The 10,307-nt window shown below is 46.3% G+C and overlaps 1 pseudogene; it reads right to left on the bottom strand.

Moving 5' to 3' along the window:
- Positions 1 to 1,066: 1,066 nt before the first annotated feature.
- LOC144235689 (trafficking protein particle complex subunit 2-like) lies at positions 1,067 to 6,221 on the bottom strand (annotated as a pseudogene).
- Between the last annotated feature and the right edge of the window lie 4,086 nt (positions 6,222 to 10,307).

Here is a 10,307-nt window from a genome sequence, read left to right as displayed (position 1 = left end):
ATGCTCATTGCAGGGCTTGAAGGGAGCTCCTTCAATTCAAAGAGGCAGTCTCACACACACACACACACACACACACACACACACACACACACACACACACAGTCTGACATCCAACTACAGTAACACCCTCACACAGGGCTTCTGCTCCATGTCCCCATCTCAGCTTCACAGTATGGAAGGAAGGACCATGGTGTACAAGGTTCTCTGCAACATCCTGCTGAAAACGCGCCGGTCTTCCGGCGTCATCTGCTAATTAAGGGCGGGTAAACTACACACATCAGGTACCAACTGGGGTCTCTTGATGAGCACTGCAGAAAGTGCTCCCGCATTTCAGCAGAGTGCCTCTTTCTCCTCCCACAGCTCTGGCACCTAGTCTGAGACAATGTGAATTCTGTAAAATGGGTTAAGATACAGTTTGTAGGCTTTCAATATGGGAAAAAGGACCAAAATAGTGGCAGTGGAGGAATGAGCAGCACTTACAAGACTCCACACTCTTGGAAAAACATCTTTATTAAGAAACGAAACAAACAGATGGGGTAAAAATTACAGAACCAATTTCACACAACTGTATAAAACCAAACATAAGTACTTGCCCAAGTTACTCAGGATGGGACGAAATGCTGTTAAGTGCTCACTCTCTGCACAGAACAGACCTGGTCACAGTGCTGTATTTAAATGGATACTGACTAGTTTATGGTAGGAGCCCACTTATCACAGCAGAGCACTCCCACCCCTGGTGTACAGCCTTAAAAGCAAAGAATGTAAACTTCAATGTAATACAAACTTTTCTTCCTTAACAATTTGACAATTACAATTTTTTACTAGTCTAACTAGTACTCTTTTAGCTCATTTACTCTTTAGTTTACTGTATGAGAGAAAGGCAATGTAAGAATGAAACTTTTCACTTTGGTCCTGGTCTCCCATTTTAGACATGGACACAGGATTCTAGGCTTAGATAAATGGAGTCTACAGGTAAAACTTTTCCAGGGCTATTTACTGAATTTACAATGTACACATTCATGAGAATACCCCCTTGTAGCGACATTATTTCCAAATTTTCCTGCATTTAATTTAAAAGCTGTTTCTTCCCAGGAAATTGAACTTTTCTGTCAAATGCACTTGATCAAATAGGAGAATTTGTTCATAAAATGGATTCATTGCAAAATACAAAAGAAGGTATTAGCAAGCTTGTCAAAGTAAAAAGGCTACAAATCATAGATCCTTTAGAAGGAAATTACTGTAATATTTTAAATTAAATCATCAAACACATCTAAAACAAAAGTCTGAAGATTGTTTTAAGTTGCATAAAAATGTTCCATTGTTAAACAACAATGCCCCCTTGAGGAAATTTTTCTCTTGGGGTTTTAGTTTTGAAAAATACTTATGGCAAACCAATGGTGGTATAAGTATTGCCTATAGAAGCCAAACAACACTTTCAGGATTGACCTGTGTGTGAAATACTAATCTTCTCACATTAATTATAAATATATGGATTCATCTGTGAGGCCTCTGGCTACATGAAACTAAAAATCTACCATATGCTCACAGTTAAAAAACGGAGTTATACCACATTATTAAGTTACCCTTATGTAGTAATTTTTTTAACCACCCAGTTTTTAATACTCTCCTTTAACACATGGCTAAAGTGATCAGTTTCTCAAACCGTGTAGTAAGCATATAATAATACATGTGAAAAAAACCTGTTACATAAAATCACTAATAAGGAAAAGAATTAAATAGTTTCCACAGCTTAATTCACTTGATTTGGTTCATTTTTATAAGAGGGCTATGTTGCAGACGAAACGACACAAAGGACAAGACACACACAAAAGACAGACACAGACACAACTCCGGCCGGAGGAACAATTCTACGCAAGCCCCTCTTGCAGATTATTTTATACCCCCGGTAACTGATACAAACTGAAATCTACAAGATGCCTTCCTTTACCAATTAAGGGCAAGTAGCCAAACAGATTTCAAGGACAGGGGGAGCAAAGGGAGGAAGCGACCACAACATGTTTACTAAAACGGCTGCTCACAATTCCAGCCTTCTCCTTACTTCTAAGGAGGGCATGTTCCCTCGTTTGCAAGCAGACCATTAAACTTGGGTATTGTGTGCAGGCCTCCTGGCAGAGCATGCTGTTTGCAGGCATGCTTTGCCCAGGCAGGGAGCCCCGTGGGCAGGCACATCCCCACGTCCCTAACCACGCTTTCTTGTGGTCACTGTCGGGCTCCCACACGCTAAATATTCTTCTTTAAAAATTTTTAATAGTTTATATATTTTTGAGACAGAGACAGAATGTGAGTGGGGGAGGGTCGGAGAGAGACACACACAGAATCTTAAACAGGGTCCAGGCTCTGAGCTGGTTGTCAGCACAGAGTCCAACGTGGGGCTAGAAATCATGAACCGTGAGATCACGACCTGAGCCCAAGTCCGATGCTTAACTGACTGAGCCACCCAGGTGCCCCAAGAGGGCTAAATATTCTTATTTGCTACTTCTGACTAGGAATATTAACTACGCTGATATGAAAAAAAAAATCCTGTCAAAGTACAGAACATTTAAATTACTACGAGCATACTGTTAGCACTGCAGTTTAACCACTGATGTTCTATTGGTATTGTATTTTTTCGAATTAAGCCTCAAGAAACGTGAGTGGCATCATTTTCCTTAAGTGACTATTCGGTAAACTTCCCGACAGTTTATCATCTATTGTAACTGCATTGTAACTTACTGTAAAGTAGATGAAGAAGATTTTAGATTAAAATTATAAAGCATAGCCTGCTTCCTTCTCTTTTTAGGGTTCCCTAATAAAATCAACATTATGGGCCAAAAAGGGGAAACTGAATGCAATTTAAAGTAACTAGCACAAGTTTTGTACTAAGTACATGTGAGGCTGGCAGGGGAAGAGCTGCTGGATGGGGGAGGTACCGGGAGGGCTAATTCTGACAGGAGCAGAGCTAGTCTCAGATGAAAGCTGCAGTATGTAACAGAGTTACTTAACAGGCCAGCTTCTGGTCACAGTTGCAATCCCTTTGTACAATCAGATTTGAAAAGGAATCGAACATACCATAGAATCATAGACATCAGTAAAGAAGTTCTTTATCCCATCTTCTTGCCTTACATCATGAGGTGTAATGAAATCTCTTATGTAAAGTAATTAAGGTATAATCTTAGAAATGAAAAATGAAAAGTAATCAGGTGATAGAATACCCTTCCAATTAATCACATGCACTGTATTTTGTGATGGAAAAGCAAAAAAGTAACCTGGGTTTGAAGTTAGGTTAGTTTTATGTTAAAGAAACATAATTTTTAAAGTTAGAAAATAACTACAAAATAAAGTAAAATCAACCAATGGTTCAGAGTAACATTCATTTTATAGGAGACTTGGTTTTAAAATTATCTGTAAAACAAAATGTGTTTTATTCCCGTTAAAACATATAAAAGTAGCCCCCTAAAAGGCAATTTCTCCCTGACATGGTGCAGTCCCCAGACTTGTAGTCTGCCATCTATGTCCCATGTTGTTCTAGTTCATCACCCCAACTTGAGTGATGTTCCATAAAAAGATAAGGATATGACCTGCAGTAATAAATGCTGAAACAAACCACTCATTGAACTTGTCTACGGCTTTCAAGTACATGTTGTTTGACAGCCACATGTTCTCATCTACAAGTTGGAGAGAGTGGCATGAGAGATGAACTGGTTCAGGTGACAATGATCATCCTAGAGATGGCGTTAGCTTCACATTAGCATTTCCAGAAAGCATTGGGAACACCACTGTTGCAGTCTGCAAATTCTATGCACAGTGTTCGGGAGACAGGGACATTTCCTGCTTTTACTGCATCTCGTGCTGTCTGGGGACTTAACAAAAGAGCTTATGTGTTTCCACATCATAGTCTGCCTTTTAACTTCATATCCAAAAGTCGACAAACAGAAATGGTCGAATGACTAATATATGAAACGTACTTAACAAATTATACAGATTATTTCTTTAATTTTCCAACAAATTCGGTAACCACTGAACCATGAAAAATGAATTGGTTAAGAAAAGAGAGATCTTATTTTAAAGACCTTTACATCTTTTTACAGGAAGCTGTGAAAAAATGCATGCGGTTATGGATAAAGGACAGCAATTGAGGTAGGCTGGAGCTGAGGAGGTGAAGGAGAGCTACAGGCAAGCGACCTTGGTGTGGGTCTCAGTCTGCAGGAGGCAGGGGACACAGGGTGAGCACAGGGACACAAGACAGCTGAGGGGGCACTCTTGAAGGCCTGGCACAGGCCTCTCAGGGAAGGGAGCTCACGCACCAGGGGGCCTGGGAGCGGCAGGAGGCCACGCTCAGCCCCGGCTGCGATCAGTCACCTGTGTCCGCGACAGGACACAGCCCTGTCATAGCAAAGTCCCGCTCATGGGCTTCACCGGAGGAGGCGGGGCTGTCCCACCACGGTGCGGAGCGGGAACTCTCCACCTGGAATGGTCTTACTCCTGTGGAACTCTCTATTTCCAAATAGATTTTTCTGTTATGAGCTAAACTAAATTCTTAGGCTAAGCCCTAACGCCACCATCCCCACGCAGTTCCCCAGAATGTGGCCTCATCTGGAACAAGGGTTACCGCAGATGTGATCAGCAGGCTAGAGCATTACAGCCCCGAAGCGGGACCCCCAGCGTATTTCTAAAGGAGGGAGCGCAGAGACAGACAGGCACACAGGGAGCGGGCGGTATGAAGACCGAACTGGGGCGGCCGGCCACAAGCCGAGGAAGCTGGTACNGGAGGGGCCGGCCCCGCCCCCGCCTCCTGCCTGGACTTCTGGGCTCGGACTTGTGAGGCCCCCTGGGTCCGGGTGCTCTGGACTGCGGCCCTGGGAGAGGCAACCTCACACGACCTCTGCTCCTGCCACTGGGCTGGAGGCCACCGGCGGCCTCGGAAAGCCCCGCGCGGCTTGAGCCTCTATACCATGTACGTCACCACGACCACGCGCATTATTAACTCCTGACAGAGATTATGTTCTGTCTGGTTTACAGCTGTATTTTCTGTCACTTTACACGGGTCAATCAGAAGATTAGGAGAAAAAAAAGTGCAGAAATGCTTTAAGAAGGTGAGTGCTAACAGAAGAGCCAAGGTCAAGTCAGGCAACAAAGCGATTCGAGGGGCACTGCTCTGCCTACCGCAACGCCGGTAGACTAGGTAGGTGGCCCTGTGAAGACCGGGCGGGATCAGGGCCACAGACGCCCCAGCACAAAGTTGCAGTGGTCGCTGTGCTCGTGGGGCCATCACAGGCCAACAAGCCAGCTGGCAGAGGACACAACCCTCTATGTGTTTCAGTGGTAAGACTTAAGTGGTGGAAAAGCACCATACGCTGGACATTACGGATTACAATTCGTTTCAAAATTCAATTCTTGTCTGAAAGGACATGAAAGCTTATTCTGGAAGATGGGAGAACAGTGGGGCATGCCAGCAGTTTACTAGCGACATGGACGAGTGCAGAGATGAGAGGGGCCAGGGGTTCCCAAGGCCCCACCTTTACTCCACCCAGCAGCACGGCCCCCAACCGGGCTTGGTCCTCTGGGGCCATTCGTGGCAACCAGAAAGCTGGGTGACATCACCCAGTCAGTAGGTGGTGTGGAAGGGTCCCAGAAAAGCGCTCCAGTTTCAGGGGCAGCAGGCCACGGAGGCAAGGGTCCTTTCGCCCTGGGTGCAAATGGATCTATCCTGTATGCCCTGATGGGAATGTCACATGGACAGAGAAGGCTTCTGTGGGATTTCCAATCAGTAGCGGCTGTTTTTTCGGCCCCAGAGAAGCTGAAGCGTGTCTGTGACTTCGAGGAGCAGTGTGTCAGAATGCGGGAACACAGGGAAGGATGCATCAGAGAAAAGGCCGGGGGCATCCTGCTAGTCCGTGCCAGGCATGTGCTGAATTTAAGGGGGGGTATAAACTACCCGGAGGACAGTCCCTGGTTGGCTTCCATCAGCCTGTGGGACTGCAGAGCAAGCCCCAGTTAACTGTGGCAGAACTCCACCCACCTCATGTGGCCAGGTCTCCTCTGGCTGCCAAACCATACCACACCCTCACCCTTACTGTAGTGCAGCAAGGTAGCAATGCTCACGCAATTGTTTACGTTTCCACACGCACTTTGGACTCTGCTTTTTCAGCTGGCACAAACTCCTATTCAAAAACAGGATTATCATGGTGACCAACAATTACAAAGTAGAAGCTTCCGGACATGGTCTCAATAAACAGCTCCTAATTAAATGAAAATAGCACACATTTTTAGTACTCCATACTGAAAACCAAGACTGTTTAACAAAAAGTCTAGAATTCAAGTTTTTGACTTAAATCTGACATTGTAGAAGAGGAGACCACTAAGCTCGTCATGTTTTCCCATATGCTGACACAGACATTTGGCTTTGGGCCTATAGAAATCACATGTCCGTGGTATGTCCTGAAGAATCCAGTACTTTAATTTTCATACAGAAACTGGAAGACCTCGAATACAAAATCATAATAATGACATCCTCGTGACCTGAAAGTTTGGAATATTCAGAGGCAGCTGGGCCAAACCTGGACTGGACCAGTTAGTATTATTAGCACTAACAAGGGGAAACATTCATAATGGGTGCTGCAGTATGCACACTACAAATGTCCTAAGTGTCTGCAAATGCAGGGGACTATGCTATGCCACTGCAAGCAATAGTCGTAAGAAAGGATGACACAGGGCCCCTGGCTGGCTCAGTCTGTGGAGCATGCGACTCTTGATGTCGGGGTCGTGAGTTCAAGCCCCATGTTGGGTGCAGAAATTACTTAAAAAAAAAAAAAAATCTTTAAAAAAAAATAAGAAGGGAAGACATAATTTTATATTCTAGAAAAGATGGAAGAAATCATAATCCAAAGAGAAAGACATCAGAGGCATTAGGAAGTCTTAGAACTATGGCTAACAGGTTTGCTAAAGAAATAAAATGAAAAAAAAGTGGGGGCAGCAGTCTCAGGGAAGGATCTGGGCTTCTGTGGCTTTTAGCACAATCAAAATCTGCATGGATGGACAGGTGAGACTGAAGGATTTCTGTTTGTATTTTTAGCACAGGGTCTCTGGAATCAGACGCTAGGTTCAGGTCTAGCTCTGCCACAAACTAGTAATGTGACCACAGGCACGTCCTTAACCTCCCAATGTCCGTTTCCTCCTGATGGAAGGGAGAGAACAATGATAGACCCCTTTATGGCACCTCAAGGATCACACAGCCTAACACGTGAGAAGCACCAGGCACGTCTGGCTCATGGAGGCGCTGACACATCTGATCTTGAACATGCAGGAGCATATGCACACGGAGGTGTGCTGACTCCTGCGGCCTCCAGACGCGGTAGGGATCTGCTTACCTGAGAGTATACCGCCTCACAGAGTGCACAGTGACACGGATCAGAGCCCAGGGCTCACTGAGCCATGGTGGGACTTTTGCTCATTCACACAGAACATCAGAAAATCTGAAACATATTTCCTCATGAGTACAAGCTTTTGTTAAGGAAATCAAGGCACAGCTGGCACTTTTAACCCTGGACTTGGAAGGCCCATGATGGAAGACAAGGCAGATGGGACATTCTTTTGGCATTATGAGCTCAATAGGATGTCAGACGTCATTTGGGGCAGCTGCTGGCACAGTACAAACCGCGGACTAAATCTGGCCTTGTCCACCCTTTCATCAATGTCTAAGGCTGCCTGTGCCTGACAGCAGAAGGACAGATTGGGGCAGCTGCGACAGACCATCTGACTTTACAGAAAAAGTCTTAGGGGGAAGATGAGAAAGAGGCTCAAACAGTAAAACTGAGTAACAAACCCAAGCAGTAATGCCAGGAAAGCTCTGCAGAGCCATGAGAATTAGCAGTGATTCTCAAAAGAAAGAAGTTCTCAAGGGGAAGGGGGGGCAGGTGCTGGAAATGTCAACAATGCGACAATGATCTCATTAATTGCAACAGGGTTCACAGCTAGAGGGTGCCAGGAGCTTGATTTCTTCACTGCAAACGTTGAAAAAGCCACAGCAAACACAGAAGGAAGCTGCCCCTTGTTCCTGTAGCTGCAGTCAGTAGAGGGTAGGGAGAAACGGAAAGGGGACCGAAGAACCACATCAAGGTTCTACCACAAACCCTCCCACTGGGCAGGACTTGAACTGCCAAGAACTTGATTTCACAGCAGCTGGAGGAACACTGGAATGATGGGATTCTACAGGAAAAACTGGAAGATGACTTATTTGAGGCTTATTATGCCCAGGTGCTAGGCAAAGGGGAGACACACTTCAAAATTCTCTGTTGTCAGATACACTCAAGTTTTGGGGGGAGGGAATGGCACTGTCCACTGTGTCTGGAAGCCTGAATCTGTAACTTCATTTAACTTTAACAGCAACAGCCACATGCGGTTAGGCTACTGTATTGGGCGGTGCAGCTCTCCAATTCTCTCCATCCACAAAGCAAGTCGAACTTAGAACCACAGTATGTACAAATGAAGCAACTGCCGTGTGTGTGTGTGTGTGTGTGTGTGTGCATGTGTGCTCACTTCTCCATTACCCACAACAGGGGCCCTTCAAGCATCTCCAAGGACGGCTGGGTCTCCAAGTGTGGGGGTTGTGGCTACAAGAAACTTGGCCATGGAGTAAACTGGGAAATGCAGGAAGCGGCAAGAATCAAGCATGTTCCCGAATGCCCGACTGAAGTGACCAAGTAGAATGTCAAGGTCAGTCTATTTTCCAAGAAAGGAAATAAGGGAAGAGAGAGGGGTGAAACAAACAAGTCAATTGTGAACACATGGGTCAGAACAGCACACTACCATCCCCCAGCACGGCCGCACCCAAACCTGGAACACCTGTGCACTAACCTGGAGGCAGGGGGGACTGCAGCCGCAGATGCAACCGAGGGTGCTCACTGCACAAGATAAGGAGGAGATCCTGGACTAGCCAGGTGGGCCCAATGTCATTATCATGACCTTTAAAAGTGAGGGAGGGGCCCAAGAGAAAGGCCAGAAGGAAACACAGCTGCGGAGGAAGGGTCTCAAAGACGCCACTCTGCCGGTGTGAAAGCTGCGCAAAAGGGCCGGGAGTCAGGACAGCAAACGGCCTGTAGGAGTTGAAGAGCACAGAGAAAGCCATTGGGCCTGGTGGCCTCCAGAAGGGGCCCGGCCCTGCAGATACCTGGATTCCCCCCGCCCCGGGAGGCCCGTGCTGGATGCTGGTGCTGCGGAGCTGGTAAGGCAATAAATCCACACCCCTCAGCTGCTGAGGATTTGCTACAGTCACAGGAAACACATTAAAGCTGACAAGCCTGGAGGAATGAGAACAAAGCCAATACCTGATGTGCTAGCCAAAGGTAGGTGCATTCTGGAGGGAGAGTGAGGACAGGGAGCTTGTTTACCGTAGGAAAAGCCCAAGGGAAGGGAATGGGGGACCGGGTGCAGCATGGAGAAGCTCCCTGGGGCAACTTGGGAATAAGAATGTAGAAAACATGCTGTGTTTTTCCTTCCCAGCATCCACCCCTAATGTTCACAATGGAGCGGGTCACATAGTAACTGCTCCACACTTGCAGGGGCAGGGGGGGGAAGAGATGAGGTGGGGGAGATCTGTGAGGAGGACCATAGCTGGGCTGGGGTAGGGTAAAGGTGAAACACAGGAATGAGAGGCATGCAGCAGTTAACTAGCCTCAACGCAGGAAAGAACCTTCTGAGTGTTCGAGTGCTGAGGCCCCCCTGGTGATCAGGTGATGAACCGCACCTTTGGGAGAAGCCGCAGCTGAGGCACTCGTGAAGAAACCCTCCGTGACAGGAGACTGGACTCTGACCTGGGGTAGAAACAGCAGCTGTCCCTGAGCAGCTTTTGGGACACAGCACTAAAGAAATCCATGTAGTGCTAACAAGGAGCTCTGGACTACCTTGAACTGAAAGAGGACGTGTATGTAATGTAAGAACTAGGGCACTAATGGGGTGCCCGGCTGGCTCAGTTGGAGGAGCGGAGGAGCGAGCGACTCTTGATCTCGGATGAGTTCAAGTCCTGCACTGGGTGTAGAGATGACTTAAACCTTATTAGTGACCCCCCCCAAACCCCTTTTTTAACAAACATAAAAATGAGACTACGAATCTGTGAGGCTGGCATCAGAAGAGCAAAAGCGCAAAATGAATGGAAATGTGTCAAGTAAGAAACACAAAAGCCGCCTTATACTACAATCAGGAAAAGGCAGGGGAGGAAGGTCACTAGGTACATAAATAACAGAAGATGCAGATCTGACCTTCAATTTTCTTAGCATGATTTTCAACTTTTTTTTTTTGAGAGTGTGCCTGCG

The sequence above is a fragment of the Crocuta crocuta genome, unplaced genomic scaffold (assembly GCF_008692635.1).
Source record: "Crocuta crocuta isolate KB4526 unplaced genomic scaffold, BGI_CrCroc_1.0 scaffold1557, whole genome shotgun sequence".
Classification (NCBI taxonomy): Eukaryota; Metazoa; Chordata; class Mammalia; order Carnivora; family Hyaenidae; genus Crocuta; species Crocuta crocuta.
The sequence above is the reverse complement of the archived record's forward strand: the minus strand, read 5'-3'. Positions and strand labels throughout refer to the sequence as shown.